General features: G+C 40.5%; 27 non-coding genes and 7 pseudogenes across 27 annotated transcripts; all 34 read right to left on the bottom strand.

Annotated features, from left to right (window-relative positions):
- Nucleotides 1-16,540: 16,540 nt before the first annotated feature.
- Nucleotides 16,541-16,659, bottom strand: LOC148196124 (5S ribosomal RNA). Its single transcript, XR_015781121.1, has one exon. It is a non-coding gene; the product is annotated as a 5S ribosomal RNA (ribosomal RNA).
- A 205-nt stretch (nucleotides 16,660-16,864) lies between these two features.
- On the bottom strand, nucleotides 16,865-16,982 carry LOC148196125 (5S ribosomal RNA; annotated as a pseudogene).
- A 207-nt stretch (nucleotides 16,983-17,189) lies between these two features.
- Nucleotides 17,190-17,308, bottom strand: LOC148196126 (5S ribosomal RNA; annotated as a pseudogene).
- A 207-nt stretch (nucleotides 17,309-17,515) lies between these two features.
- On the bottom strand, nucleotides 17,516-17,634 carry LOC148196127 (5S ribosomal RNA; annotated as a pseudogene).
- A 207-nt stretch (nucleotides 17,635-17,841) lies between these two features.
- LOC148196128 (5S ribosomal RNA) lies at nucleotides 17,842-17,960 on the bottom strand (annotated as a pseudogene).
- Nucleotides 17,961-18,167: 207 nt separating this feature from the next.
- LOC148196129 (5S ribosomal RNA) lies at nucleotides 18,168-18,286 on the bottom strand. The gene has a single exon (XR_015781190.1). It is a non-coding gene; the product is annotated as a 5S ribosomal RNA (ribosomal RNA).
- A 207-nt stretch (nucleotides 18,287-18,493) lies between these two features.
- LOC148196130 (5S ribosomal RNA) lies at nucleotides 18,494-18,612 on the bottom strand. The gene has a single exon (XR_015781191.1). It is a non-coding gene; the product is annotated as a 5S ribosomal RNA (ribosomal RNA).
- Nucleotides 18,613-18,819: 207 nt separating this feature from the next.
- On the bottom strand, nucleotides 18,820-18,938 carry LOC148196131 (5S ribosomal RNA). Its single transcript, XR_015781116.1, has one exon. It is a non-coding gene; the product is annotated as a 5S ribosomal RNA (ribosomal RNA).
- Nucleotides 18,939-19,145: 207 nt separating this feature from the next.
- Nucleotides 19,146-19,264, bottom strand: LOC148196132 (5S ribosomal RNA). Its single transcript, XR_015781255.1, has one exon. It is a non-coding gene; the product is annotated as a 5S ribosomal RNA (ribosomal RNA).
- Nucleotides 19,265-19,471: 207 nt separating this feature from the next.
- Nucleotides 19,472-19,590, bottom strand: LOC148196133 (5S ribosomal RNA). The gene has a single exon (XR_015781266.1). It is a non-coding gene; the product is annotated as a 5S ribosomal RNA (ribosomal RNA).
- Nucleotides 19,591-19,797: 207 nt separating this feature from the next.
- On the bottom strand, nucleotides 19,798-19,916 carry LOC148196134 (5S ribosomal RNA). Its single transcript, XR_015781215.1, has one exon. It is a non-coding gene; the product is annotated as a 5S ribosomal RNA (ribosomal RNA).
- Nucleotides 19,917-20,123: 207 nt separating this feature from the next.
- Nucleotides 20,124-20,242, bottom strand: LOC148196135 (5S ribosomal RNA). Its single transcript, XR_015781277.1, has one exon. It is a non-coding gene; the product is annotated as a 5S ribosomal RNA (ribosomal RNA).
- A 91-nt stretch (nucleotides 20,243-20,333) lies between these two features.
- Nucleotides 20,334-20,452, bottom strand: LOC148196136 (5S ribosomal RNA). Its single transcript, XR_015781082.1, has one exon. It is a non-coding gene; the product is annotated as a 5S ribosomal RNA (ribosomal RNA).
- A 207-nt stretch (nucleotides 20,453-20,659) lies between these two features.
- LOC148196137 (5S ribosomal RNA) lies at nucleotides 20,660-20,778 on the bottom strand. Its single transcript, XR_015781187.1, has one exon. It is a non-coding gene; the product is annotated as a 5S ribosomal RNA (ribosomal RNA).
- A 207-nt stretch (nucleotides 20,779-20,985) lies between these two features.
- Nucleotides 20,986-21,104, bottom strand: LOC148196138 (5S ribosomal RNA). Its single transcript, XR_015781210.1, has one exon. It is a non-coding gene; the product is annotated as a 5S ribosomal RNA (ribosomal RNA).
- Nucleotides 21,105-21,311: 207 nt separating this feature from the next.
- Nucleotides 21,312-21,430, bottom strand: LOC148196139 (5S ribosomal RNA). The gene has a single exon (XR_015781184.1). It is a non-coding gene; the product is annotated as a 5S ribosomal RNA (ribosomal RNA).
- A 207-nt stretch (nucleotides 21,431-21,637) lies between these two features.
- On the bottom strand, nucleotides 21,638-21,756 carry LOC148196140 (5S ribosomal RNA; annotated as a pseudogene).
- A 207-nt stretch (nucleotides 21,757-21,963) lies between these two features.
- On the bottom strand, nucleotides 21,964-22,082 carry LOC148196141 (5S ribosomal RNA; annotated as a pseudogene).
- A 207-nt stretch (nucleotides 22,083-22,289) lies between these two features.
- Nucleotides 22,290-22,408, bottom strand: LOC148196142 (5S ribosomal RNA; annotated as a pseudogene).
- Nucleotides 22,409-22,615: 207 nt separating this feature from the next.
- On the bottom strand, nucleotides 22,616-22,734 carry LOC148196143 (5S ribosomal RNA). The gene has a single exon (XR_015781192.1). It is a non-coding gene; the product is annotated as a 5S ribosomal RNA (ribosomal RNA).
- Nucleotides 22,735-22,941: 207 nt separating this feature from the next.
- On the bottom strand, nucleotides 22,942-23,060 carry LOC148196144 (5S ribosomal RNA). The gene has a single exon (XR_015781193.1). It is a non-coding gene; the product is annotated as a 5S ribosomal RNA (ribosomal RNA).
- A 206-nt stretch (nucleotides 23,061-23,266) lies between these two features.
- LOC148196145 (5S ribosomal RNA) lies at nucleotides 23,267-23,385 on the bottom strand. Its single transcript, XR_015781117.1, has one exon. It is a non-coding gene; the product is annotated as a 5S ribosomal RNA (ribosomal RNA).
- Nucleotides 23,386-23,592: 207 nt separating this feature from the next.
- LOC148196146 (5S ribosomal RNA) lies at nucleotides 23,593-23,711 on the bottom strand. Its single transcript, XR_015781256.1, has one exon. It is a non-coding gene; the product is annotated as a 5S ribosomal RNA (ribosomal RNA).
- A 207-nt stretch (nucleotides 23,712-23,918) lies between these two features.
- LOC148196147 (5S ribosomal RNA) lies at nucleotides 23,919-24,037 on the bottom strand. Its single transcript, XR_015781267.1, has one exon. It is a non-coding gene; the product is annotated as a 5S ribosomal RNA (ribosomal RNA).
- A 207-nt stretch (nucleotides 24,038-24,244) lies between these two features.
- On the bottom strand, nucleotides 24,245-24,363 carry LOC148196148 (5S ribosomal RNA). Its single transcript, XR_015781216.1, has one exon. It is a non-coding gene; the product is annotated as a 5S ribosomal RNA (ribosomal RNA).
- Nucleotides 24,364-24,571: 208 nt separating this feature from the next.
- LOC148196149 (5S ribosomal RNA) lies at nucleotides 24,572-24,690 on the bottom strand. Its single transcript, XR_015781282.1, has one exon. It is a non-coding gene; the product is annotated as a 5S ribosomal RNA (ribosomal RNA).
- A 91-nt stretch (nucleotides 24,691-24,781) lies between these two features.
- Nucleotides 24,782-24,900, bottom strand: LOC148196150 (5S ribosomal RNA). The gene has a single exon (XR_015781083.1). It is a non-coding gene; the product is annotated as a 5S ribosomal RNA (ribosomal RNA).
- A 207-nt stretch (nucleotides 24,901-25,107) lies between these two features.
- On the bottom strand, nucleotides 25,108-25,226 carry LOC148196151 (5S ribosomal RNA). Its single transcript, XR_015781188.1, has one exon. It is a non-coding gene; the product is annotated as a 5S ribosomal RNA (ribosomal RNA).
- A 207-nt stretch (nucleotides 25,227-25,433) lies between these two features.
- On the bottom strand, nucleotides 25,434-25,552 carry LOC148196152 (5S ribosomal RNA). The gene has a single exon (XR_015781211.1). It is a non-coding gene; the product is annotated as a 5S ribosomal RNA (ribosomal RNA).
- Nucleotides 25,553-25,759: 207 nt separating this feature from the next.
- Nucleotides 25,760-25,878, bottom strand: LOC148196153 (5S ribosomal RNA). Its single transcript, XR_015781185.1, has one exon. It is a non-coding gene; the product is annotated as a 5S ribosomal RNA (ribosomal RNA).
- Nucleotides 25,879-26,085: 207 nt separating this feature from the next.
- Nucleotides 26,086-26,204, bottom strand: LOC148196154 (5S ribosomal RNA). The gene has a single exon (XR_015781163.1). It is a non-coding gene; the product is annotated as a 5S ribosomal RNA (ribosomal RNA).
- Nucleotides 26,205-26,411: 207 nt separating this feature from the next.
- Nucleotides 26,412-26,530, bottom strand: LOC148196155 (5S ribosomal RNA). The gene has a single exon (XR_015781238.1). It is a non-coding gene; the product is annotated as a 5S ribosomal RNA (ribosomal RNA).
- Nucleotides 26,531-26,737: 207 nt separating this feature from the next.
- Nucleotides 26,738-26,856, bottom strand: LOC148196156 (5S ribosomal RNA). The gene has a single exon (XR_015781194.1). It is a non-coding gene; the product is annotated as a 5S ribosomal RNA (ribosomal RNA).
- Nucleotides 26,857-27,063: 207 nt separating this feature from the next.
- On the bottom strand, nucleotides 27,064-27,182 carry LOC148196157 (5S ribosomal RNA). The gene has a single exon (XR_015781166.1). It is a non-coding gene; the product is annotated as a 5S ribosomal RNA (ribosomal RNA).
- Between the last annotated feature and the right edge of the window lie 191 nt (nucleotides 27,183-27,373).

The following is a 27,373-nucleotide window of genomic DNA, read 5'->3' on the forward strand; positions in this document are numbered from 1 at the left end:
TTTTTTTTTAAAAAAAATGATGTTCTTGAAATTCTTCATTAGTGGGAGAATCACATTGACAAACATGATATATAAATCAACAAGAAATATTAATAACAATTAAAATTAATTAAGATGTACAAGAAAAATCACATAAAAATGATTTAAACTAAAAACATAAAATACGATAAACAAAGATTTAAGAGAGGAAATAGACATAAATTAGAGTGCACATGAGAGATTCAAATATATTTGGTACAAAGATAAACATATAAGAATGTTCAATGCAGAAAGAAAAATGTTAACATCAAAGAGGAAGATACAGACGTATGGTAGAGGAGGGGTGTAAAATTTCAAAACTTATAATACAATATACTAAATTATATTATTTATGAATTGTTTAAACATTTTATTATTTTATAAAAATATTATAAGACTTGCTATTAGAAAAAAGGCAAAAACAAAATTTGGAAGGGAGGAGTTGCGGGGGCTCAGTTTATTTCTCGTCCTAAGTGATAAGAATGGAAGGTAAAAATATTTAGGTTTAATTGCTTGCATTGTCCCTAGTTTGGCTGCAACGTGTCAAAGTAGTCCATCTTTTTAAAAAAATTTCAATTACGTACAAACTTGGTTTAAAAGTGTCAATTTCGTCCAAACGTATGTAAAATTTGCTTCAATCAAGTCCCTTCCGTTAAATTCACCAAAACGGACGTTAATTTTTTAGTTCTCTCTGCTCTGCTCCTCTGCTTCTCTGCTCTGCTCCTCTGGACATTATAAAATAATATAATGATAATATAAAATATAAAATAATACATTAAGCAATTATTAGAAAATTTGAAAATATTATGCATATATATTAAATGAAAAAAATAGTATACGTGGACTAAGTTATACAGAACTTCTGCACAGAATAATGATTGTGGATGAAACTCTCATTTCTCATATATTTATACTTGGTTTTAGTTTATCTTACAAAAACATGAAAACTAAATCTAAACAAAAAGTATTCTTTTCACACCCATTTTCTGCTTCATTCGATAATTGTTTTTCGTAGTAAAATATTATATTAAAATAATAACAATAAATATAATTAAAATATTATAATTCGTAGTAAAATATTATCTAAAAATCAAATAATTCATTTTTCTGTTCTTTAACTAAAAAGGTATTTACAAAGAATTATACGTTTTGTGTTAATTATATTGGTTGAACTGTTTCTACATATTTTCATTTTCTTTAAAAAAGAATTATACGTTTTGTGTTAATTATATATATATAATTTATCGTCATTAAAAGTATATTAAAAATATATATAAGATAATAGGATAAATCATATATATTTAAAATAATTTATTAATTAATTTATTTACTAAAATAGTTTTAAGATAATAAAATATAAGATAGATATTTATATTTGAGATTAATAAAATTATTTTACTTTAAAATACACACATATTTTAATTAATAGATACTGTATAACTTTAATTTTTTCTTTCAATTAACAGGCACAATTCTCTATTAATAAATCATATGTAGCATATTGGTAAAAAAAAGTGGAATAATAATTTAGATAAAATCATTTAGTTACATCATGATCATGATTTAATTTATGTAAATATTAAATATAAGTGAAAAACATTTTACTAAAGGAGCAGCAGAGCATAGCAGCAGAGCAGTAGAGCAGAGAAGCAGAGGAGAGAGAAAAAAAAATTAACGTCCGTTTATGGGATTTAACTGAAGGGACTTGATTGAAGCAAATTTTACATACGTTTGGATAAAATTGACACTTTTAAACCAAGTTTGGACGTAATTGAAACTTTTTTAAAAAGATGGACTAACTTGACACGTTGCAGCCAAACTGTGGACAATGCAAGCAATTAAACCAAATATTTACTATAATATTAACATAATTTTTTACTATAAAACATGAAAAAAATAATCTTATTCACATTTTCATGTTAATATAGTTGAATTCATATTACTTATCATATTATCTAGGCCTAAAATATACTTGAATTCATATTACTTATCAATAAAAATGAATAAATTACAAAACTTTTTCTATTTTATGAAAAATTATAAAAATATATTTATTTTATAAAATTAATTTAAATAGATAATTAAAAGATGTAAAATATATTAATAATTTAGTTTAAATCTCATGTGAATATTATTTTTTTCAGAGGAATTATATTTATAAATAAGCTAACAAAGAAAAAAAATACTTTTTAATTTTCTTAAATATTAAAATATAAAAGTTACAACAATAATTTTGCATTTTTTTTTCGTTTTTCTTTAAAGGATGAGTTGGTTCTTATAGTCAATAGTCAACTTAATTTATAATAATATATTTTTCAGTTTAAATTAAAAAATTAAATTAATTTTAATATTTGAGTGGAATGATTTAACGTATAAATTTTAAACAAAATATTTAAACATGGATATATAACCTATAATTAGATTAAATTATAATTTGATCCTATTTGAATAGAAGATATTTTCCATGGTCTTGTCATGCATGGCATTGGCACAGTCATTGTGACAAAAACACTTGATATTATCACGTAACAAGATAATGATTGTGTAACATTAAAAAACATTTCAAAATAAAAAATACACAAATACTACTCACTAACAAGTGATATTAACAAAAATGAAATTTAATTGAAAAAAAAATGACTATGAATAAAAGCAACCAATGTAGGAATCAATTAGTAATTAAGCCTTACCAAAAGAAAGAAAAAAGGATTTTTATTATTTTTATACTATTTTACTTATATATTTCATATTATTTTATGGAGTGAGATGTCTTCAATTTCATCTTATTAAATTGGTATATATATTTTATGATCATAATAATTTAATATAATAAATATTATTTAACAAATGAGAATTTAATAATTAAAATTTTAAATTAGTATTTATATTTTTGGAATAAACATATTATATATATATATGGTTAAATATGTTTTCAATCTCTAAATTTAGATACGAAATTGAATTTTTTTTTTCAAATTTTGATACATTTTCGTTTTTAAATTTTAAAAATAAATGGTAGAGTTCTTTTAATTGAATTGTGTTAAATTTTTTTAACATGTTAAACACATTTCATATTAACGTTTGAATTGTTTACTGTTATGTAGTAAGATATTTACATAAAATATCTTAGACGGTTAAGTAACTAACCACATTTTTAGGTAAGGTGGTTATTTTTATTTGACTTATAAATACAATGACAGGGCAAAAGTCCAGGTACGTTCTCTTTATGTCTAGAGACTCTAAATAATATTTCAGAGCAGTATCATAATCACTCTCTTGAGAGCTGAGGCTCCATAACTCACATCTGACTTGAGCGTCGGAGTATCTTTGCAGGTACCTCCCCCTCCTTTGGCGAGTATGAACAACAACAATTGGAGAAGAGCAAGCGTCCCAGACAGTGTCCCAGACAGCGTTCCAGACAGCGTCCCAGACAGCCAGGAGCAACGAAGACACACCGGAAAATATCTACACCGAAACATTTTGGCGCCCACCGTGGGGCCGAGTGCCAACCCAAAGAAGCCACAAGAGGAGCCTCGGCCTCGATGAATCATTTCTTCGGATAAAGCCACTCCATCACCGCCAGCACGTGCACCTCTGCGAAATCGCAACAATGAGCACATCAGCGAAATCACACCTCTTTGTGGGTCAGATCCAACACCCAAAAACCTAGATCTTTCTTCCAAAGCAGCTAACGAGAGGTACCCCCACCCAGTCCCGCACACTCGCCACTATCTCCGCCCAAACCGGCCGCCACCGGCTACCTCCATACCGCCACCAGCATGCCCACCGTCAAGACCATCGTCAGCCGTCACCGGAGCTCTTCCCCTCCTCCTTTCTCGCGTGCGAGGTTCTCTCCGTGCCGCGTCTTCGCCGTCTGACGGAGCCCGACCATCGCGAGTCACGGCTGATGCCACCAAACCAGGGCTACCGCCATTCGTCGAGCTCGTCGCCGGCCACGGAATCAAGCTCCCCTTTTTCTCTTCTCCTTGCGCGCGAGAGGGATAATCTTCTCCTCCATGAATCGCTTCTTGGGCGAACTCAACCACCATGCCGACCAGGGTCGCCGCTCTCCGTCAAGCTCTCCCCACCATCACTGCGTTGCCTGCCACTACCGAGCCTGCTGCCAGCGTTGCCTAGAGTCAACGGCGCTTCCTAAAACCGGTTGTACTGCTCTCTCCTTCGTTTTCTTTGAAACGGGTTTCCTCTCCGATTTGGGGCACGCTGTTTTGCCTTCCACCAGCCACCACCAAAGGTTATGCCAAGAAAATATTTGGGGTTTCCTTCTGTGTTTAATTGATGTATGAATTATCAGAGTCGAGACTGAGAACAGAAAACCCTAAATCCCCAAATTGAGCCCAGGTTCTCATTCTTCGTCTTCAATGGCAACATCTCTTCTGAAAACTGCACCCAACGTGTTCCAAAGACAATCCCCAAATCGGGTCCACCCATCAGCCTCCGTCGCGCCACCAGGCACTGCTGTCGCAGGAGCACCATTAGTTCATCCCTATCATCTCCACGATCGCACAATCCGCAAACCGAAAACCCTAAATTCCCAAATCACAACCCAATGCCAGGAGCTCGGTTCCAGTCACATGAGCAGGCTCGCCGGCAGCAAACTCGCAGTTTTCGCGGAGGACTCCCACACGAAAGATCACCTCGCCGTTCGGTTCCGCCTCCGCGCCATCCGCAGCGCAACGAGCCAGGGCTAGGTTGCGTTTCCGCCAGTCCATCCCAAACCTGGGAATTCCATGGTTTTCGATCACCTTGATCGGCCGTTCCGCAGTGTGGCTGATTCTAGGGTTTTTTAGGTCAGAAAAGGATTTTACAGAGAAGCGGGAAGAAGACGGTTGTCAGGGTAAACCCTTTCGGTGTCTTGTCAGACCCATTCTCCACGTCTTCCGCAACCCTAGCACAATTCACGCGTCGTTCGATTCTGCCTCCACATCATCCAACTAACTTGGCCTGAACCCTATTTTTAAGGATTAGATACTGAACCATCCGATCCGTCCGGCACATAGACTCAACGATCCTCCAGGATCGCCCACTTTGTCAACCATTGGCGATAGACAGCAGACGGTCGTCCTCGACCGATCATACATTTTGTCGACCACTGATACGACAACACCTCGATCGATCGTCCACTCAGTCGACCACTAGTGAATCGACAACATACGGTCGACCTTAACCGATCGTACGCTCATTTTGAGGAACGACAGCGAGGCCATCAGTGACCATAAGCGCTGCAACACTCGACCGAACGACAGCGAGGCCGTTCGACCATTTCCTGGTCAACCATCTCGAATAAGCCGCCAGCTAGGTCGTCCACCTTGGTCGACAGCAAGACCGAGCGACCATTTTCTGGTCGACCATCACGAATTAGCCACCACCTAGGTCGTCCACCTTGGTCGACAGCAAGACAGAGCGTCGACCGTGACCGATCGACAAAACCTTCTTCATTGCCGATCGACCATTTCCTTGTCGACCATCAAGAATGAGCCACCACCAAGGTCGTCCACCTTGATCGATGACAAGACCGAGTGGCCTCAACGTTCATCCCTGGCGATCAACCATTCCGCCTCACTCATGTTCGGCCACCCGTCTCCATAACGTTCGTCCACTGGGTCCCCAACGTTTGACCATGCTTGGCCTCGACCATTCGGCCACCCGCCTCAGTAACGTTCGTCCACTCGAATCCGTAAGCGTTCGCTCATTCAACTACATCTGATGCTCGCACATTGGTCCTCAATGACGTTCGGCGTCTTGGTCTCTACCGCTCGACCATACTTCAACATGAGCATGTCAGCGTTCGAGCGCCACTGACGTTCAAACACCGCTCGACAATCCATATCAATGAGCGTTCAGAAACCGCTCGACAAACCATGAGACGAGCGTTCAAACCGTCCACGCGTTCAACCTACGTGTCGAGCGTCCAAACCGCCCTCACGTTCAACCGCTCGACACTCCATTTGGTTTCGGCCGCTCGACAAGCCTTGTGATGAGCCTTCAACCCGTCCACGCGTTCAACCTATGTGTCGAGCGTCCAAAGCGTCCTCACGTTCAACCGCTCGACAATCCCTTCGGTTTCAACCATTTGGTATCACATGTGGTCACTCCTCCGGACTCAAACGTTCGGCCTTTCGGCTTCGAGGACGCTCGACAATTCACGGCTACGAGCGCTCAAACATTCGGTCACTCGACGCCAACGTCGTTCGTTCTCTTGGGCCCAATCGTTCGTCCATTAAATCTCACGGACGTTCGGCTTACAGCGTTCGTCGCTTCGCTCGACATCGACGTCAAACAGTCGGCCGTTCGGCCTCGCCTTTCGGATTCGAACGCTCGACAATGCCTGTGTACGAGCGTCCTATCATTCGAGCGCCACAGTCGTTAATAACGTTCGTTCTCTAGGCCTCAATCGTTCGGCCATTAGATTTCACGGACGTTCGGCCTAGAGTGTTCGTCACTTCGCCCATCATCGACGTTCGGCCTCAAGCGCCCAACACTCACTCTCCCTAACGTTCGGCCAACCCGCCTCAATCGTTCGGCTTTCCGTGGCCTACAGCGTCCAGCATTTTGCCTCACTGATGTCGCCGCTCCCATTCTTCCCCATTGTCGTTCGCCACTTTCCAGGTCGACCATACTTCAACACAGCGTCCAACATTCGGCCTAATGGACGTTCGGCCACCAGGTTTGCAACTTGACCAAACGGTCTCACCTATATGCTTAATATTATTTCTTATAGTGCAGATAAGCATATCTTGTACGTAAAAGCGGACACCTGAGAGCCGTTCATCCTGAGGCACTCCTAGACCCGGTAGATGTTCGCCCTAGAACACCCAGGTGCACTGAATAAAGGGATACACTCCCGCTGGTAGATGTTCGCCCTAGAACACCCAGACCATCAAACCTAGGGGACCATCCTCTAGCCTAGCTTATGTTCGCCCAAGAACATCAAATTTTCAAAGATTCTGTCGTTCGACATCGAAAGCGTTCGTCATTTGGTTTCAACGCTCGACATTCAAATGTCAACGAACGTTCACAAAGTCGGTCGCTCGGCCTCAACGCTCGACCATCAATGTCAACGAATGTTCACACAGTCAATCGTTCGGCCTCAACGCTCGACAATCAAATGTCAACGAACGTTCACAAAGCTAGTCGCTCGGCCTCAACGCTCGACCATCAATGTCAACGAACGTTCACACAGTCAGTCGTTCGGCCTCAACGCTCGACAATCAAATGTCAACGAACGTTCACAAAGTCGGTCGTTCGGCCTCAACGCTCAACCATCAATGTCAACGAACGTTCACACAGTCAGTCGTCCGTCCTCCCTTCGGTGTCAACCACTCGGCCTCACATGTCACTCGGCTTCTACCGCTCGGCCATACATATCCTCACGTTTGGCCTCGGTCGTTCCAGCTTTTTTCCGTTCATATCCGCCTCTTTTTGGCCCATCACACTCAACTGCTCGGTCATCCTTGGTTTAAAACGTTCAGTCCACACAGGAGCGACAACCAGAAACACGCTCCCCAAAACAGCCTCCCTCAAACCCATAAGTCCTATAGTTACCGCGTCCATAAAGTAGAACGGTTAACTCGGACTTGGGGGGCATGTTATGTAGTAAGATATTTACATAAAATATCTTAGACGGTTAAGTAACTAACCACATTTTTAGGTAAGGTGGTTATTTTTATTTGACTTATAAATACAATGACAGGGCAAAAGTCCAGGTACGTTCTCTTTATGTCTAGAGACTCTAAATAATATTTCAGAGCAGTATCATAATCACTCTCTTGAGAGCTGAGGCTCCATAACTCACATCTGACTTGAGCGTCGGAGTATCTTTGCAGGTACCTCCCCCTCCTTTGGCGAGTATGAACAACAACAATTGGAGAAGAGCAAGCGTCCCAGACAGTGTCCCAAACAGCGTTCCAGACAGCGTCCCAGACAGCCAGGAGCAACGAAGACACACCGGAAAATATCTACACCGAAACATTTACATTATTTGACATATTTCAACTCAAACAAATTAATATTGTTTGGTTTAAAAGACTATATCTATTTTTTAAGTTTAAATATCAAAATATATCATTTCAATTTTGTGTCCAAGTATAGAGACTAAAAATATTATATATATATATATATATATATATATATATATATATATATATATATATATATATATATATATATATATATATATATATATAAAAGTATACATTACAAATAAAGTTATAAATATATGAATGATATTTTGTGTTGTTTTTACATCATCTAATTCATTTATATGATATTTGCTTTTACTTCCTACATATTTTTTATTTCTTTTTTTGTGAAAATGATACAAACTAACACACACACACATATATATATATATATATATATATACTATCACATGTGAATAGATGATTTATTCATAACTTAGATATTTTTTCGCCATAATAAAAGTTACATTTTTTACGAGCTTATAATAAAGAATAAATGCCTAAAATTATAAAAATAACATTTAGAGGATATGAATAATCACGTCTAACACTCCTTGTTAGTTTAACTATAATATCTCTAACAAATCTATCACATTCAACATCCCTACAACATCCACTAGTCTTAACCTATTGTACAGTATGTCACTTAACTAGCCTTTTCTTGAAAAATATAATAAAATCATAATCTTACCATTAAAATATATTTATATGTATATAGATAGACTTGTCAAATTAACTTATTTAATAGGACTTGACCCTATTTCACGTGGATTGGAAAAAAAAAAACCCATATGGTAAAATTTCCTCAAAGCCCTATGGGTGAAGGCTATCTCATAAGCTTTTCTTTTTAGCATGAGAAAAATAAAGGAGATGGATGACAAATAAAGGATATGCATTTGATTCATAAGGGAGTAATATTTGAAGTTGGCTTGTGATATTGTTTATTATATTAACTTTCTATCTTTTAAAAGTTCATTATTTTTTTAATTGAGAAATGCACATTTCATAAGTCTCATTTCCCATTACCACCAATTTTAACAACATTTTCACATTAATCTAACAAAATGTACTTGCAAATACATAATAAAATTATAAATATGAGTTACTAATATTTTCCTTCCTTCACCATCCTTAACTAATTGTAATAACATGTTAAAATCGTCACCAAATCACTAATTTTAAAACAAATAATATATTAAACATAACGATTTTTAGGATGTTGATTAACTTAGAATTGGAATATATATATATATATATATATATATATATATATATATATATATATATATATATATATATATATATATATATATATATAATTTCAACAAGGCAATTATTAAATATTTTAAATATACTTTTAATTACAATAAGAATTGGAACATTTCTTTTTTTAATACGTTAAATTTAATTTTATTAGTGTTTTTTCAATTCTGATATAAATTTTGTTAAATATGCACATAAAACTACTTTACTTAAATGTCATTTTGTTACATAAGGAATTAACATAAAGAAGTATTGTATATATATTTTGTAAATTTTAAATATATTAAAATATTATTTTGTAAAAGCTAACATTCACATATTGAAGTTAGTGCAAAATGTTCGCAAAAATTATTAATAATTATGTGAAAAACTATTAAGAGCTATTAACAATGAAGTGAGCAACCATTGGTTTAGAAAAACAACATTCATATCTTATAACCACAACTCATGATGGCAATCTCCTAGCTAAGTTGGGAAAAACTAGAAGGAAAGTCATAAAGATGAGTAAATGGATGATGGGTTCGAAAGCGATGATAGGTCCGAAAGCTTTGATGGACAAGGACCTAAGCTCATGGTTTTGTGATGTTTTATGGTGGTGAAGGTGGTGTTTAGTGATGCTCTAAGAGAGGTTAGGTCAACTCTAAGAGAAATGTGACTAGAGAGGCTTCATGGGTTGCTCTAGTCTTCATATAAGATAAGTAGTATGACCAAAAATGGGCAGCATAACATTACTCAACATCAAAGATACATGAGAGGAGACACTTCTATTTATAGGCTAAGGATGTCTCCTAAAAACCAAGACTTTGCATGCCTACCCAAGTGGCCCTATAAGGAGTAGACAAGTGTCCATAAATCCTCTCATGAGGGAAGGACATGTGACCACTAACTTTTAGAAATCTTCTCCATTCTTAGAGTGTTATGTGGTCACTACTAAAGCTAAATCCTCTCAAATAGAAGCATAACATATGACACATACTTTCCACGTGATTTAGATGATTAGCTTAAGAAAAAAACCTACACTAATTAGGCCTTAATACAAATCTAAGAAACCTACACTTGGCCAAATTACATGGCCTAGAGAAACCTACATTATTTGACCCTCAATACAAGGTCTAAATACTCTTAATCTACTACAGATGCTCCATGATGACTTAAGAGAAAGAACTTTGATTCACCTTGCACAAATGACTCTAGCCCTCTTTGAAGTGCTTGGGCCATAGTAGGGGATATGCCATCACCATTCATTAATAAGGTTTTGAACAAAAGAGATGAAAGAGCTAACTCGATCGTAACCCTAGTTCAACCCACTTCACTAGAGACTTTGAGGCCAAGGACTTTAGAAAAGCCCATTGTTGTGAGTCACGAAAATAGAGCTTAACATTAGAGGGTCAAGATTGATCTATGGGTTAAAAGTTAAAATGAGATCTCTATATATATATATATGTTGGTGGGTGGGTACATATGTAATTAAGAATAATTTTTTTTTGTAAAATTAATATATATACATGCATAAATAAAAATGTATAAAGATGTTAAATAAGTAATAAAAGCGGTATACTTTGTTTTAGAAAGATTATAATTTATAAGTTGAAATTAAATTAATAACAGTAAATTTAAAAAAACAATTTTAGAACACTTATAGTTTATCAAAATATAATAAATTTGGTAACTACATAATAATATAAAGATATTATAATAAATTGTATCAGAGTAGTGTTTTATTTGTGACCTATGAAATGAGTTCATCATGAACTTTTTATAAAGACTAACTTATATAATTTTATATGACAAATAATAGGAGGAATAATGAGCACACAAAAAGTAATTAGAGACATGACAACAACACTATTAAGGAATCAAAGACATGAAGGACCCACTGAATCTCATGGTTTAGTTGAATTTAGGAGAAATATACCTCCATTTCTCTAGAGGTTATAGTTCAAAAAAAGCTTAATTATAGATTAAGAAAATAAAGAAAATATTTTTATATGCATTATCTTGGTAACCAAAAGGTAAATTATTCTGTGTTTATGTTGATAGGAGATGCTAAATATTGGTGGGATGGTACCAGAAGACTATTAGAAGGGTAATGAATAATTATCATATGGGAAGTACTTAAAATACAAAATTATAGAAAAATATTTCCTCAATTATTTCAAGAGAACAAAAGCTTATGATATTAAAACAAGAAAGTGCAGTGATGAGAGAATATGTCTATAAGTTTGAAAAGCCAGAAAAGTTTTATACTTTCTTTTATAATTTGAGGATGAACCTACTTTTCGAATTGAGAAGAATAGTAAGAATATTAGAAATTTATGATTTTTCTATATTTATTCACAAATGTGGGGATTTTCAAACCTTAATCAAATAAAAAAAACATAATGAGGAAAAACTCTATTATCCCCATCCATGGAAATCCTAATACATTCACTTTCTTTTTCTTCAAGAAATTCCAAACAAACCTCTGAATAACTATATGAGGTGTCTTAAGTGTGGATAAAATCATTATGTTAAACATTGTCACATTAAAGTAAGGATAATGGTATTTTAACAACATTTTTTTGACAACATTTTAACATAATTTACGTGTCATTCTGTGATTGGTCCATGTTAGTGTTTATGATTATTATTATTGATTATGGAGTAATTTTGAACCAATCACAGAATGACACGTAGATGATGTTAAAATGTTGTCAAAAAAATGTTGTCAAAGTATCATTATCCTTAAAGTAATTAGATATATTTTAAGTATGGAAAACCTAGACATGTACCCGAACGTGGGTAATCAAAACCATATTTCAATCCTTCTACATTGAAAGTAAAACCTTCAACAATAAGAAGAGGTTTGCGATATGATTGGAACTGAAGCCACTCAAAACGATTATTTGATTCAAGATATGTCTTTCATTAAAGGTCAAATTATAGATGAATTGTATGACCAAGGTGCACCTCATTTACTTATTTTTTATGAGCATGTTGCTCCCTCCACCACTCCAAGTGCTCCTACACTTCCCTACTATTTTGTTTTATTCCAAAAATACTCTACATCTCTCCACTATTTTCTTTTATTCCAAAAATACCCTACACCTCTCGACTATATTCAACAATCTTTCATTTTTTCTCTTCACATTAATGGAGCATTCACATGGCTCAGATTTAAACTTGTGATATATTGCAAAATTTTATTTATACTTTTCCTTAAATAAGTTTGATTCAATTTTATGTTCACTGTTCAACATATTTTTTCTTCTTCAAATTACTTAATAAATGGTAACATTTTGTTCTAAATTTCTAGAAAAATGTTTATATATGTGTGTTTTTTTTACATTTAATATCTATAATTTTTAACATTATATTATGTTTTAACTTACCGACATGTTTGACTCAAATAACTTGAATAAAGTATTTAATTTATTAGATAAATAATATAAAACTATTATTAAATACTTAAAATATAAAAGAAAAGTTACTTAGATTTGGAATTTATTTAGTTCTTTCGTCATTATAAAGTTAGTATATAATAATAATAATAATAATATATTATTTACTATTAGTATTATTATGTTTATTATTTTGTATTTGCATCTAACTTTTAAGCTTATAAAATGGAAGTGGTAGAAGCATTAATATTGTGGTAGAAACATTAATATTGAAGTTTCCTCTGAATTTTATATTTATATTTTGCAATATATCACAAGTTTGAATGCTCCACTAATGCAAAGAGAGAAAGAGAAAGATTGTTGAGGATAATGGAGAGGTGTAAGGTATTTTTGAAATAAAAGAAAATAGTAGGGAAGCGTAGAGTCATTTTGAAATAAAATAAAATAGTGGAGATGTACAGAAACACTTGAGGGTGGTGGAGGGAGCAACACCCTTTTTATGATTGTGTTCATATATATTAATTATCAGTTTCCTTCAAAAACGTTAATTTAGATGTACCAACCTCACAAGTAAATTCCTAATTTCCAATAAATGTGTTTAGATTGTCGTCTATTAATTGAAAATAGAAAATTTCATATAAATTTAATATGTCTACCTTTGATGCAATTTAATGTAATATTGGATATTGACTAATTATATTCTAGTTAAGTTCTTATGCAAAACAATTATAATATTTTACAATTTTAAAGATATTTTGAATTTACCTACTAACTTGATAATAAGTCTTCAAAGAATGAAATTCAATCATATTTGTTATTGTCTTCCGTGAAAAGAAGATAGGAAGTCGATTTAAGAAATATAACAATTGTTTAAAGTTTTTCATAATTATATTCTTGGTTTACTATTTAGAAGAGATATTGAATCTTCAATAGGCTTGAAACCTGGACCAATTTTAACACCACCATATAAGATGTCATATTTTGAAGTAATTAAATTGAAGAAACATTTATAACAGTTATTTGAAAAATTTTCATTATTCATACTCTATAACTCCTATTTTGTTACTAAAAATAAGATAAATTTTTTAAAATGTATGTAGATCATCATCACTTAAATAAATTCATCATAAAGAATAAATACTCTCTTACAGAATAAATTATTTTATAAATCAACTAAAAAAACCTCTATATTTTCTAAAATAGTTTAAAGCGAGAATGTCATTATTTTAGATAAAAAAGAAATCCCTTTTTATTACCCTTTTTATTTTATCTTTTGCCTAATAAATTATGTGAGTTTTTTATTTTTATATATGTTTAAAATTGTAACATCCATTTTTTTATAATAAAATACTACTAAAATGAAATATTACATATATGATAATAGAACTATTATAAGAAAAATAAACCTATGAATGACAAGATCTACACCTATAGAATCATAACATGTAGAATCATCTTATTTCTTAACTTATCACCCTCACCTTTTGTTGGAGCAACTACAGAGAACATCTCCCTTAATTCACATCATTAAGGTGGTCATCGCAAAAGAGAAACATATACAAAAAGAGAGAGACAACACAAAAGTAAGAGTAAGCTAAAGTACCAAACAATCATACATACATTTTTAAAGCAATAGCAATACACATCCATATTATAACTCAAACAACACATAACATAATTCCCATCAATCTTGAAAAATCCCAAACTATTTGGATAGATGTATTGATGTCAGACTCAAGGGGAACCTACACCCGTGTATGGTGGAGCAACCTGCTAATAAATAATAATAACCACATCCTCAACCATCACTAATAATGTCATACACCAAGGTTAATCAGTCAAACATCTATGGTCAAAACTAGTGACCATAGACTAGGACCTCTTGCTACTCTCCATAATATAATCTCTCATCTCTACAAGAGATGGGCTTATTGAGAGTGTCATGATCATTCCCCAATCCAGAAGTTCGTACTTCAATACATAACACAACATAACCAACTTAGGATATTCCTCCTTGGAATTCCTTTCTCACATGATACATAAAATCCATACCTCACATATTACTTGAACATCATCATCACATCTCATACAAAATCATATTCATATACATATACTTTACACAAACATTGCCTATTATCACTTGAAACATCCGATTATACATTAAACAACCAGAAACATCAATATAAGACATCAGAAGTCACATAATAACACACCTTTTCTTTATACCATCTTGATACCCACATCAGGTAAGAAAAACAGCTTGTAAACTCTCACCAATAGCTTTGGAAGGGTCCAAAACCCCCTAAAATGACCTAAAGAACGCCCAAAACTGATATCTCGAACTCTGAAAACCCCCTTAAAACTAGTGTAATGGCGTTTAGGGGAGCCCAGTGGCGCTTGGGCACCCAAGGGCTGGCGCTCAGTGCCCTAGCCATTGGAAAAAGATGCTCAGCACCCTGTTTGGGCGCTCCGGTGCTGTCAGCAAAAACAAACACTTTTTAGACCACTTGTACACTTCTCCCATAACTTTGAAGGTTCCTAGGACCTTCTATACACCCTAAAACATTTGATAATTGTTCCCTAACTCAAAAGACTACTCCAACCCAACTTAACACCTTAAACCATACCAAACTCAATTTTATACCTTCCAACACCCAATTTCTGCAATTAACAGCTGGAACAAGTCCTAATAGACTCACAAACATATTACAAACCCTCACCTTTAGCCCATACCTTCTAATTTGCATTCTCACTAGTTTAAACCCCTAAATTACACATAAAACCATGCAACCACACCCTCACAACTACTATGTTGCATAATGCACCACATTTTACTGGGTTTAACACTCCAACAAGTATTAATTGATCAAAACACCAACCTTAAACATCAGGCTTCTCTCCAAAACCATTCCTTTCGAAATTCACTACTCAACACCCCCTCCCCCCCTTATTTGACCAAAAACATGCAAAGACTCTCATATTTTACTACCTCAAGGTTCAACGGAAATTCTGAAGCCAATTATAACATCAACTTCACCATTTCAAGCAATAAAAATAGGCACAATCAACAAACAACTTCAGTAAAGCTCTTTTAATATCATATAAATAATTTTCTAATCAAATTCACACAATCATGCCATAATACAACATAATTTCAACAAGCTCAATCCATCAATTCAATTAACCATACTAACTCATATTATCAATATACTTAAAACTTAAAAACAAGGTATTTAGTTTCTCTTATCTCTTTAGAACTCCAACTAGCTTTAGAGAACCTGACTCTGCTCCCTTAGGTCAAAGAGACCAAACAACACCTATAAACCACAAAAACATGAGTGGGTATACCATTAGAACCTTTGATCAGTAGAATACCTAAGGAAAAACCCAAACCTTACATGTGTCAAGAAGAAACTTCACATTCATTGAAGAACATGAAACTAGAGAAAATGATAGAAAATTGACTTACTCTATTTGAGAAACTAACTGAGTAGATTTGAAGATCTCACCGTGAGGATCACACAGGCGGTCTTCGATCTGCAAACAGATAAATAGAGTGTAAGAACCGTTAGAGAGAAGACATATGACTATAGAAAAATAATTTCTAGAGAAATTGTGTGTTTTAAAATAATAAAACTTTGGTTGCGGAGTTCTGATGGGATCCGGTGCATTAGTGCTGGTATGATCGCACCTGCCAAGTATCGCACGATCAATGCATATATGGCTTCGGCAGCGTGTATAAGTTTTAACACTTGGGGACACGCGTGCGAGGGCCCTGAGGTGGATGGTTTGCTCCGAAAAAGTCGTGGAAAGAGTTAGTTGGATGTCGTGTCGGCGGTACTTGGTTGCGACTAACAAGGACGAAGAAAAACGTAAAAAAAGAAAAGAACGTCAAAAAAAGAGGTGCAACACGAGGACTTCCCAGGAGGTCACCCATCCTAGTACTACTCTCGCCCAAGCACGCTTGACTGCGGAGTTCTGATGGGATCCGGTGCATTAGTGCTGGTCTGATCGCACCTACCAAGTATCGCACGATCAATGCATATATGGCTTCGACAGCGTGTATAAGTTTTAACACTTGGGGACACGCGTGCGAGGGTCCTGAGGTGGATGGTTTGCTCCGGAAAAGTCGTGGTAAGAGTTAGTTGGATGTCGGGGGCGGTACTTGGTTGCGACTAACAAGGACGAAGAAAAACGTAAAAAAAGAAAAGAACGTCAAAAAAAGAGGTGCAACACGAGGACTTCCCAGGAGGTCACCCATCCTAGTACTACTCTCGCCAAAGCACGCTTAACTGCGGCGTTCTGATGGGATCCGGTGCATTGTGCTGGTCTGATCGCACCTACCAAGTATCGCACGATCAATGCATATATGGCTTCGGCAGCGTGTATAAGTTTTAACACTTGGGGACACGCGTGCGAGGGCCCTGAGGTGGATGGTTTGCTCCAGAAAAGTCGTGGTAAGAGTTAGTTGGATGTCGTGTCGGCGGTACTTGGTTGCGACTAACAAGGACGAAGAAAAACGTAAATAAAGAAAAGAACGTCTAAAAAAGAGGTGCAACACGAGGACTTCCCAGGTGGTCACCCATCCTAGTACAACTCTCGCCCAAGCACGCTTAACTGTGGTGTTCTGATGGGATCAGGTGTATTAGTGCTGGTATGATCGCACCTGCCAAGCATCGCACGATCAATGCATATATGGCTTCGGCAGCGTGTATAAGTTTTAACACTTGGGGACACGCGTGCGAGGGCCCTAAGGTGGATGGTTTGCTCCGGAAAAGTCGTGGTAAGAGTTAGTTGGATGTCGTGTCGGCGGTACTTGGTTGCGACTAACAAGGACGAAGAAAAACGTAAAAAAAGAAAAGAACGTCAAAAAAAGAGGTGCAACACGAGGACTTCCCAGGAGGTCACCCATCCTAGTACCACTCTCGCCCAAGCACGCTAAACTGCGGAGTTCTGATGGGATTCGGTGCATTAGTGCTGGTATGATCGCACCTGCCAAGCATCGCACGATCAATGCATATATGGCTTCGGCCGCGTGTATAAGTTTTAACACTTGGGGACACGCGTGCGAGGGCCCTGAGGTGGATGGCTTGCTCCGGAAAAGTCGTGGTAAGAGTTAGTTGGATGTCGTGTCGGCGGTACTTGGTTGCGACTAACAAGGACGAAGAAAAACGTAAAAAAAGAAAAGAACGTCTAAAAAAGAGGTGCAACACGAGGACTTCCCAGGAGGTCACCCATCCTAGTACCACTCTCGCCCAAGCACGCTAAACTGCGGAGTTCTGATGGGATTCGGTGCATTAGTGCTGGTATGATCGCACCTGCCAAGCATCGCACGATCAATGCATATATGGCTTCGGCCGCGTGTATAAGTTTTAACACTTGGGGACACGCGTGCGAGGGCCCTGAGGTGGATGGCTTGCTCCGGAAAAGTCGTGGTAAGAGTTAGTTGGATGTCGTGTCGGCGGTACTTGGTTGCGACTAACAAGGACGAAGAAAAACGTAAAAAAAGAAAAGAACGTCTAAAAAAGAGGTGCAACACGAGGACTTCCTAGGTGGTCACCCATCCTAGTACTACTCTCGCCCAAGCACGCTTAACTGCGGTGTTCTGATGGGATCCGGTGCATTAGTGCTGGTATGATCGCACCTGCCAAGTATCGCACGATCAATGCATATATGGCTTCGGCAGCGTGTATAAGTTTTAACACTTGGGGACACGCGTGCGAGGACCCTGAGGTGGATGGTTTGCTCCGGAAAAGTCGTGGTAAGAGTTAGTTGGATGTCGTGTCGGCGGTACTTGGTTGCGACTAACAAGGACGAAGAAAAACGTAAAAAAAGAAAAGAACGTCTAAAAAAGAGGTGCAACACGAGGACTTCCTAGGTGGTCACCCATCCTAGTACTACTCTCGCCCAAGCACGCTTAACTGCGGTGTTCTGATGGGATCCGGTGCATTAGTGCTGGTATGATCGCACCTGCCAAGTATCGCACGATCAATGCATATATGGCTTCGGCAGCGTGTATAAGTTTTAACACTTGGGGACACGCGTGCGAGGACCCTGAGGTGGATGGTTTGCTCCGGAAAAGTCGTGGTAAGAGTTAGTTGGATGTCGTGTCGGCGGTACTTGGTTGCGACTAACAAGGACGAAGAAAAACTTAAAAAAAGAAAAGAACGTCAAAAAAAGAGGTGCAACACGAGGACTTCCCAGGAGGTCACCCATCCTAGTACTACTCTCGCCCAAGCACGCTTAACTGCGGTGTTCTGATGGGATCCGGTGCATTAGTGCTGGTATGATCGCACCTGCCAAGGATCGCACGATCAATGCATATATGGCTTCGGCAGCGTGTCTAAGTTTTAACACTTGGGGACACGCGTGCGAGGGCCCTGAGGTGGATGGTTTGCTCCGGAAAAGTCGTGGTAAGAGTTAGTTGGATGTCGTGTCGGCGGTACTTGGTTGCGACTAACAAGGACGAAGAAAAACGTAAAAAAAGAAAAGAACGTCAAAAAAAGAGGTGCAACACGAGGACTTCCCACGAGGTCACCCATCCTAGTACTACTCTCGCCAGAGCACGCTTAACTGCGGTGTTCTGATGGGATCCGGTGCATTAGTGCTGGTATGATCGCACCTGCCAAGGATCGCACGATCAATGCATATATGGCTTCGGCAGCGTGTATAAGTTTTAACACTTGGGGACACGCGTGCGAGGGCCCTGAGGTGGATGGTTTACTCCGGAAAAGTCGTGGTAAGAGTTAGTTGGATGTCGTGTCGGCGGTACTTGGTTGCGACTAACAAGGACGAAGAAAAACGTAAAAAAAGAAAAGAACGTCAAAAAAAGAGGTGCAACACGAGGACTTCCCAGGAGGTCACCCATTCTAGTACTACTCTCGCCCAAGCACGCTTAACTGCGGTGTTCTCATGGGATCCGATGCATTAGTGCTGGTATGATCGCACCTGCCAAGTATCGCACGATCAATGCATATATGGCTTCGGCAGCGTGTATAAGTTTTAACATTTGGGGACACGCGTGCGAGGGCCCTGAGGTGGATGGTTTGCTCCGGAAAAGTCGTGGTAAGAGTTAGTTGGATGTCGTGTCGGCGGTACTTGGTTGCGACTAACAAGGATGAAGAAAAACGTAAAAAAAGAAAAGAACGTCAAAAAAAGAGGTGCAACACGAGGACTTCCCAGGAGGTCACCCATCCTAGTACTACTCTCGCCCAAGCACGCTTAACTGCGGTGTTCTGATGGGATCCGGTGCATTAGTGCTGGTATGATAGCACCTGCCAAGTATTGCACGATCAATGCATATATGGCTTCGGCAGCGTGTATAAGTTTTAACATTTGGGGACACGCGAGCGAGGGCCCTGAGGTGGATGGTTTGCTCCGGAAAAGTCGTGGTAAGAGTTAGTTGGATGTCGTGTCGGCGGTACTTGGTTGCGACTAACAAGGACGAAGAAAAACGTAAACAAAGAAAAGAACGTCAAAAAAAGAGGTGCAACACGAGGACTTCCCAGGAGGTCACCCATCCTAGTACTACTCTCGCCCAAGCACGCTTCACTACGGAGTTCTGATGGGATCCGGTGCATTAGTGCTGGTATGATCGCACCTGCCAAGTATTGCACGATCAATGCATATATGGCTTCGGCAGCGTGTATAAGTTTTAACATTTGGGGACACGCGTGCGAGGGCCCTGAGAAAAGAGGTGCAACACGAGGACTTCCAAGGAGGTCACCCATCCTAGTACTACTCTCGCCCAAGCACGCTTAACTGCGGAGTTCTGATGGGATCCGGTGCATTAGTGCTGGTATGATCGCACCTGCCAAGTATCGCACGATCAATGCATATATGGCTTCGGCAGCGTGTATAAGTTTTAACACTTGGGGACACGAGTGCGAGGGCCCTGAGGTGGATGGTTTGGTCCGGAAAAGTCGTGGTAAGAGTTAGTTGGAGGTCGTGTCAGCGGTACTTGGTTGCGACTAACAAGGACGAAGAAAAACGTAAACAAAGAAAAGAACGTCAAAAAAAGAGGTGCAACACGAGGACTTCCCAGGAGGTCACCAATCCTAGTACTACTCTCGCCCAAGCACGCTTAACTTCGGAATTCTGATGGGATCCGGTGCATTAGTGCTGGTATGATCGCACCTGCCAAGTATCGCACGATCAATGCATATATGGCTTCGGCAGCGTGTATAAGTTTTAACACTTGGGGACACGAGTGCGAGGGCCCTAAGGTGGATGGTTTGCTCCGGAAAAGTCGTGGTAAGAGTTAGTTGGAGGTCGTGTCGGCGGTACTTGGTTGCGACTAACAAGGACGAAGAAAAACGTAAAAAAAGAAAAGAACGTCTAAAAAAGAGGTGCAACACGAGGACTTCCGAGGTGGTCACCCATCCTAGTACTACTCTCGCCCAAGCACGCTTAACTGCGGTGTTCTGATGGGATCCGGTGCATTAGTGCTGGTATGATCGCACCTGCCAAGTATCGCACGATCAATGCATATATGGCTTCGGCAGCGTGTATAAGTTTTAACACTTGGGGACACGCGTGCGAGGGCCCTGAGGTGGATGGTTTGCTCCGGAAAAGTCGTGGTAAGAGTTAGTTGGATGTCGTGTCGGCGGTACTTGGTTGCGACTAACAAGGACGAAGAAAAACGTAAAAAAAGAAAAGAACGTCAAAAAAAGAGGTGCAACACGAGGACTTCCCAGGAGGTCACCCATCCTAGTACTACTCTCGCCCAAGCACGCTTAACTGCAGTGTTCTGATGGGATCCGGTGCATTAGTGCTGGTATGATCGCACCTGCCAAGGATCGCACGATCAATGCATATATGGCTTCGGCAGCGTGTATAAGTTTTAACACTTGGGGACACGCGTGCGAGGGCCCTGAGGTAGATGGCTTGCTCCGGAAAAGTCGTGGTAAGAGTTAGTTGGATGTCGTGTCGGCGGTACTTGGTTGCGACTAACAAGGACGAAGAAAAACGTAAAAAAAGAAAAGAACGTCTAAAAAAGAGGTGCAACACGAGGACTTCCTAGGTGGTCACCCATCCTAGTACCACTCTCGCCCAAGCACGCTAAACTGCGGAGTTCTGATGGGATTCGGTGCATTAGTGCTGGTATGATCGCACCTGCCAAGCATCGCACGATCAATGCATATATGGCTTCGGCCGCGTGTATAAGTTTTAACACTTGGGGACACGCGTGCGAGGGCCCTAAGGTGGATGGTTTGCTCCGGAAAAGTCGTGGTAAGAGTTAGTTGGATGTCGTGTCGGCGGTACTTGGTTGCGACTAACAAGGACGAAGAAAAACGTAAAAAAAGAAAAGAACGTCAAAAAAAGAGGTGCAACACGAGGACTTCCCAGGAGGTCACCCATCCTAGTACCACTCTCGCCCAAGCACGCTAAACTGCGGAGTTCTGATGGGATTCGGTGCATTAGTGCTGGTATGATCGCACCTGCCAAGCATCGCACGATCAATGCATATATGGCTTCGGCCGCGTGTATAAGTTTTAACACTTGGGGACACGCGTGCGAGGGCCCTGAGGTGGATGGCTTGCTCCGGAAAAGTCGTGGTAAGAGTTAGTTGGATGTCGTGTCGGCGGTACTTGGTTGCGACTAACAAGGACGAAGAAAAACGTAAAAAAAGAAAAGAACGTCTAAAAAAGAGGTGCAACACGAGGACTTCCCAGGAGGTCACCCATCCTAGTACCACTCTCGCCCAAGCACGCTAAACTGCGGAGTTCTGATGGGATTCGGTGCATTAGTGCTGGTATGATCGCACCTGCCAAGCATCGCACGATCAATGCATATATGGCTTCGGCCGCGTGTATAAGTTTTAACACTTGGGGACACGCGTGCGAGGGCCCTGAGGTGGATGGCTTGCTCCGGAAAAGTCGTGGTAAGAGTTAGTTGGATGTCGTGTCGGCGGTACTTGGTTGCGACTAACAAGGACGAAGAAAAACGTAAAAAAAGAAAAGAACGTCTAAAAAAGAGGTGCAACACGAGGACTTCCTAGGTGGTCACCCATCCTAGTACTACTCTCGCCCAAGCACGCTTAACTGCGGTGTTCTGATGGGATCCGGTGCATTAGTGCTGGTATGATCGCACCTGCCAAGTATCGCACGATCAATGCATATATGGCTTCGGCAGCGTGTATAAGTTTTAACACTTGGGGACACGCGTGCGAGGACCCTGAGGTGGATGGTTTGCTCCGGAAAAGTCGTGGTAAGAGTTAGTTGGATGTCGTGTCGGCGGTACTTGGTTGCGACTAACAAGGACGAAGAAAAACGTAAAAAAAGAAAAGAACGTCTAAAAAAGAGGTGCAACACGAGGACTTCCTAGGTGGTCACCCATCCTAGTACTACTCTCGCCCAAGCACGCTTAACTGCGGTGTTCTGATGGGATCCGGTGCATTAGTGCTGGTATGATCGCACCTGCCAAGTATCGCACGATCAATGCATATATGGCTTCGGCAGCGTGTATAAGTTTTAACACTTGGGGACACGCGTGCGAGGACCCTGAGGTGGATGGTTTGCTCCGGAAAAGTCGTGGTAAGAGTTAGTTGGATGTCGTGTCGGCGGTACTTGGTTGCGACTAACAAGGACGAAGAAAAACTTAAAAAAGAAAAGAACGTCAAAAAAAGAGGTGCAACACGAGGACTTCCCAGGAGGTCACCCATCCTAGTACTACTCTCGCCCAAGCACGCTTAACTGCGGTGTTCTGATGGGATCCGGTGCATTAGTGCTGGTATGATCGCACCTGCCAAGGATCGCACGATCAATGCATATATGGCTTCGGCAGCGTGTCTAAGTTTTAACACTTGGGGACACGCGTGCGAGGGCCCTGAGGTGGATGGTTTGCTCCGGAAAAGTCGTGGTAAGAGTTAGTTGGATGTCGTGTCGGCGGTACTTGGTTGCGACTAACAAGGACGAAGAAAAACGTAAAAAAAGAAAAGAACGTCAAAAAAAGAGGTGCAACACGAGGACTTCCCACGAGGTCACCCATCCTAGTACTACTCTCGCCAGAGCACGCTTAACTGCGGTGTTCTGATGGGATCCGGTGCATTAGTGCTGGTATGATCGCACCTGCCAAGGATCGCACGATCAATGCATATATGGCTTCGGCAGCGTGTATAAGTTTTAACACTTGGGGACACGCGTGCGAGGGCCCTGAGGTGGATGGTTTACTCCGGAAAAGTCGTGGTAAGAGTTAGTTGGATGTCGTGTCGGCGGTACTTGGTTGCGACTAACAAGGACGAAGAAAAACGTAAAAAAAGAAAAGAACGTCAAAAAAAGAGGTGCAACACGAGGACTTCCCAGGAGGTCACCCATTCTAGTACTACTCTCGCCCAAGCACGCTTAACTGCGGTGTTCTCATGGGATCCGATGCATTAGTGCTGGTATGATCGCACCTGCCAAGTATCGCACGATCAATGCATATATGGCTTCGGCAGCGTGTATAAGTTTTAACATTTGGGGACACGCGTGCGAGGGCCCTGAGGTGGATGGTTTGCTCCGGAAAAGTCGTGGTAAGAGTTAGTTGGATGTCGTGTCGGCGGTACTTGGTTGCGACTAACAAGGATGAAGAAAAACGTAAAAAAAGAAAAGAACGTCAAAAAAAGAGGTGCAACACGAGGACTTCCCAGGAGGTCACCCATCCTAGTACTACTCTCGCCCAAGCACGCTTAACTGCGGTGTTCTGATGGGATCCGGTGCATTAGTGCTGGTATGATAGCACCTGCCAAGTATTGCACGATCAATGCATATATGGCTTCGGCAGCGTGTATAAGTTTTAACATTTGGGGACACGCGAGCGAGGGCCCTGAGGTGGATGGTTTGCTCCGGAAAAGTCGTGGTAAGAGTTAGTTGGATGTCGTGTCGGCGGTACTTGGTTGCGACTAACAAGGACGAAGAAAAAACGTAAACAAAGAAAAGAACGTCAAAAAAAGAGGTGCAACACGAGGACTTCCCAGGAGGTCACCCATCCTAGTACTACTCTCGCCCAAGCACGCTTCACTACGGAGTTCTGATGGGATCCGGTGCATTAGTGCTGGTATGATCGCACCTGCCAAGTATTGCACGATCAATGCATATATGGCTTCGGCAGCGTGTATAAGTTTTAACATTTGGGGACACGCGTGCGAGGGCCCTGAGAAAAGAGGTGCAACACGAGGACTTCCAAGGAGGTCACCCATCCTAGTACTACTCTCGCCCAAGCACGCTTAACTGCGGAGTTCTGATGGGATCCGGTGCATTAGTGCTGGTATGATCGCACCTGCCAAGTATCGCACGATCAATGCATATATGGCTTCGGCAGCGTGTATAAGTTTTAACACTTGGGGACACGAGTGCGAGGGCCCTGAGGTGGATGGTTTGGTCCGGAAAAGTCGTGGTAAGAGTTAGTTGGAGGTCGTGTCAGCGGTACTTGGTTGCGACTAACAAGGACGAAGAAAAACGTAAACAAAGAAAAGAACGTCAAAAAAAGAGGTGCAACACGAGGACTTCCCAGGAGGTCACCAATCCTAGTACTACTCTCGCCCAAGCACGCTTAACTTCGGAATTCTGATGGGATCCGGTGCATTAGTGCTGGTATGATCGCACCTGCCAAGTATCGCACGATCAATGCATATATGGCTTCGGCAGCGTGTATAAGTTTTAACACTTGGGGACACGAGTGCGAGGGCCCTAAGGTGGATGGTTTGCTCCGGAAAAGTCGTGGTAAGAGTTAGTTGGAGGTCGTGTCGGCGGTACTTGGTTGCGACTAACAAGGACGAAGAAAAACGTAAAAAAAGAAAAGAACGTCTAAAAAAGAGGTGCAACACGAGGACTTCCGAGGTGGTCACCCATCCTAGTACTACTCTCGCCCAAGCACGCTTAACTGCGGTGTTCTGATGGGATCCGGTGCATTAGTGCTGGTATGATCGCACCTGCCAAGTATCGCACGATCAATGCATATATGGCTTCGGCAGCGTGTATAAGTTTTAACACTTGGGGACACGCGTGCGAGGGCCCTGAGGTGGATGGTTTGCTCCGGAAAAGTCGTGGTAAGAGTTAGTTGGATGTCGTGTCGGCGGTACTTGGTTGCGACTAACAAGGACGAAGAAAAACGTAAAAAAAGAAAAGAACGTCAAAAAAAGAGGTGCAACACGAGGACTTCCCAGGAGGTCACCCATCCTAGTACTACTCTCGCCCAAGCACGCTTAACTGCAGTGTTCTGATGGGATCCGGTGCATTAGTGCTGGTATGATCGCACCTGCCAAGGATCGCACGATCAATGCATATATGGCTTCGGCAGCGTGTATAAGTTTTAACACTTGGGGACACGCGTGCGAGGGCCCTGAGGTAGATGGCTTGCTCCGGAAAAGTCGTGGTAAGAGTTAGTTGGATGTCGTGTCGGCGGTACTTGGTTGCGACTAACAAAGACGAAGAAAAACGTAAAAAAAGAAAAGAACGTCTAAAAAAGAGGTGCAACACGAGGACTTCGCAGGTGGTCACCCATCCTAGTACTACTCTCGCCCAAGCACGCTTAACTGCGGTGTTCTGATGGGATCCGGTGCATTAGTGCTGGTATGATCGCACCTGCCAAGTATCGCACGATCAATGCATATATGGCTTCGGCAGCGTGTATAAGTTTTAACACTTGGGGACACGCGTGCGAGGGCCCTGAGGTGGATGGTTTGCTCCGGAAAAGTCGTGGTAAGAGTTAGTGGGATGTCGTGTCGGCGGTACTTGGTTGCGACTAACAAGGACGAAGAAAAACGTAAAAAAAGAAAAGAACGTCAAAAAAAGAGGTGCAACACGAGGACTTCCCAGGAGGTCACCCATTCTAGTACTACTCTCGCCCAAGCACGCTTAACTGCGGTGTTCTGATGGGATCCGATGCATTAGTGCTGGTATGATCGCACCTGCCAAGTATCGCACGATCAATGCATATATGGCTTCGGCAGCGTGTATAAGTTTTAACATTTGGGGACACGCGTGCGAGGGCCCTGAGGTGGATGGTTTGCTCCGGAAAAGTCGTGGTAAGAGTTAGTTGGATGTCGTGTCGGCGGTACTTGGTTGCGACTAACAAGGACGAAGAAAAACGTAAAAAAAGAAAAGAACGTCTAAAAAAGAGGTGCAACACGAGGACTTCCTAGGTGGTCACCCATCCTAGTACTACTCTCGCCCAAGCACGCTTAACTGCGGTGTTCTGATGGGATCCGGTGCATTAGTGCTGGTATGATCGCACCTGCCAAGTATCGCACGATCAGTGCATATATGGCTTCGGCAGCGTGTATAAGTTTTAACACTTGGGGACACGCGTGCGAGGACCCTGAGGTGGATGGTTTGCTCCGGAAAAGTCGTGGTAAGAGTTAGTTGGATGTCGTGTCGGCGGTACTTGGTTGCGACTAAAGAGGAAGAAGAAAAACGTAAAAAAAGAAAAGAACGTCAAAAAAAGAGGTGCAACACGAGGACTTCCCAAGAGGTCACCCATCCTAGTACTACTCTCGCCCAAGCACGCTTAACTGCGGTGTTCTGATGGGATCCGGTGCCTTAGTGCTGGTATGATCGCACCTGCCAAGTATCGCACGATCAATGCATATATGGCTTCGGCAGCGTGTATAAGTTTTAACACTTGGGGACACGCGTGCGAGGGCCCTGAGGTGGATGGTTTGCTCCGGAAAAGTCGTGGTAAGAGTTAGTTGGATGTCGTGTCGGCGGTACTTGGTTGCGACTAACAAGGACGAAGAAAAACGTAAAAAAAGAA

Source organism: Vigna umbellata, chromosome 7 (assembly GCF_029865625.1).
Source record: "Vigna umbellata cultivar VRB3 chromosome 7, Vumbellata_1.0, whole genome shotgun sequence".
NCBI lineage: Eukaryota > Viridiplantae > Streptophyta > Magnoliopsida > Fabales > Fabaceae > Vigna > Vigna umbellata.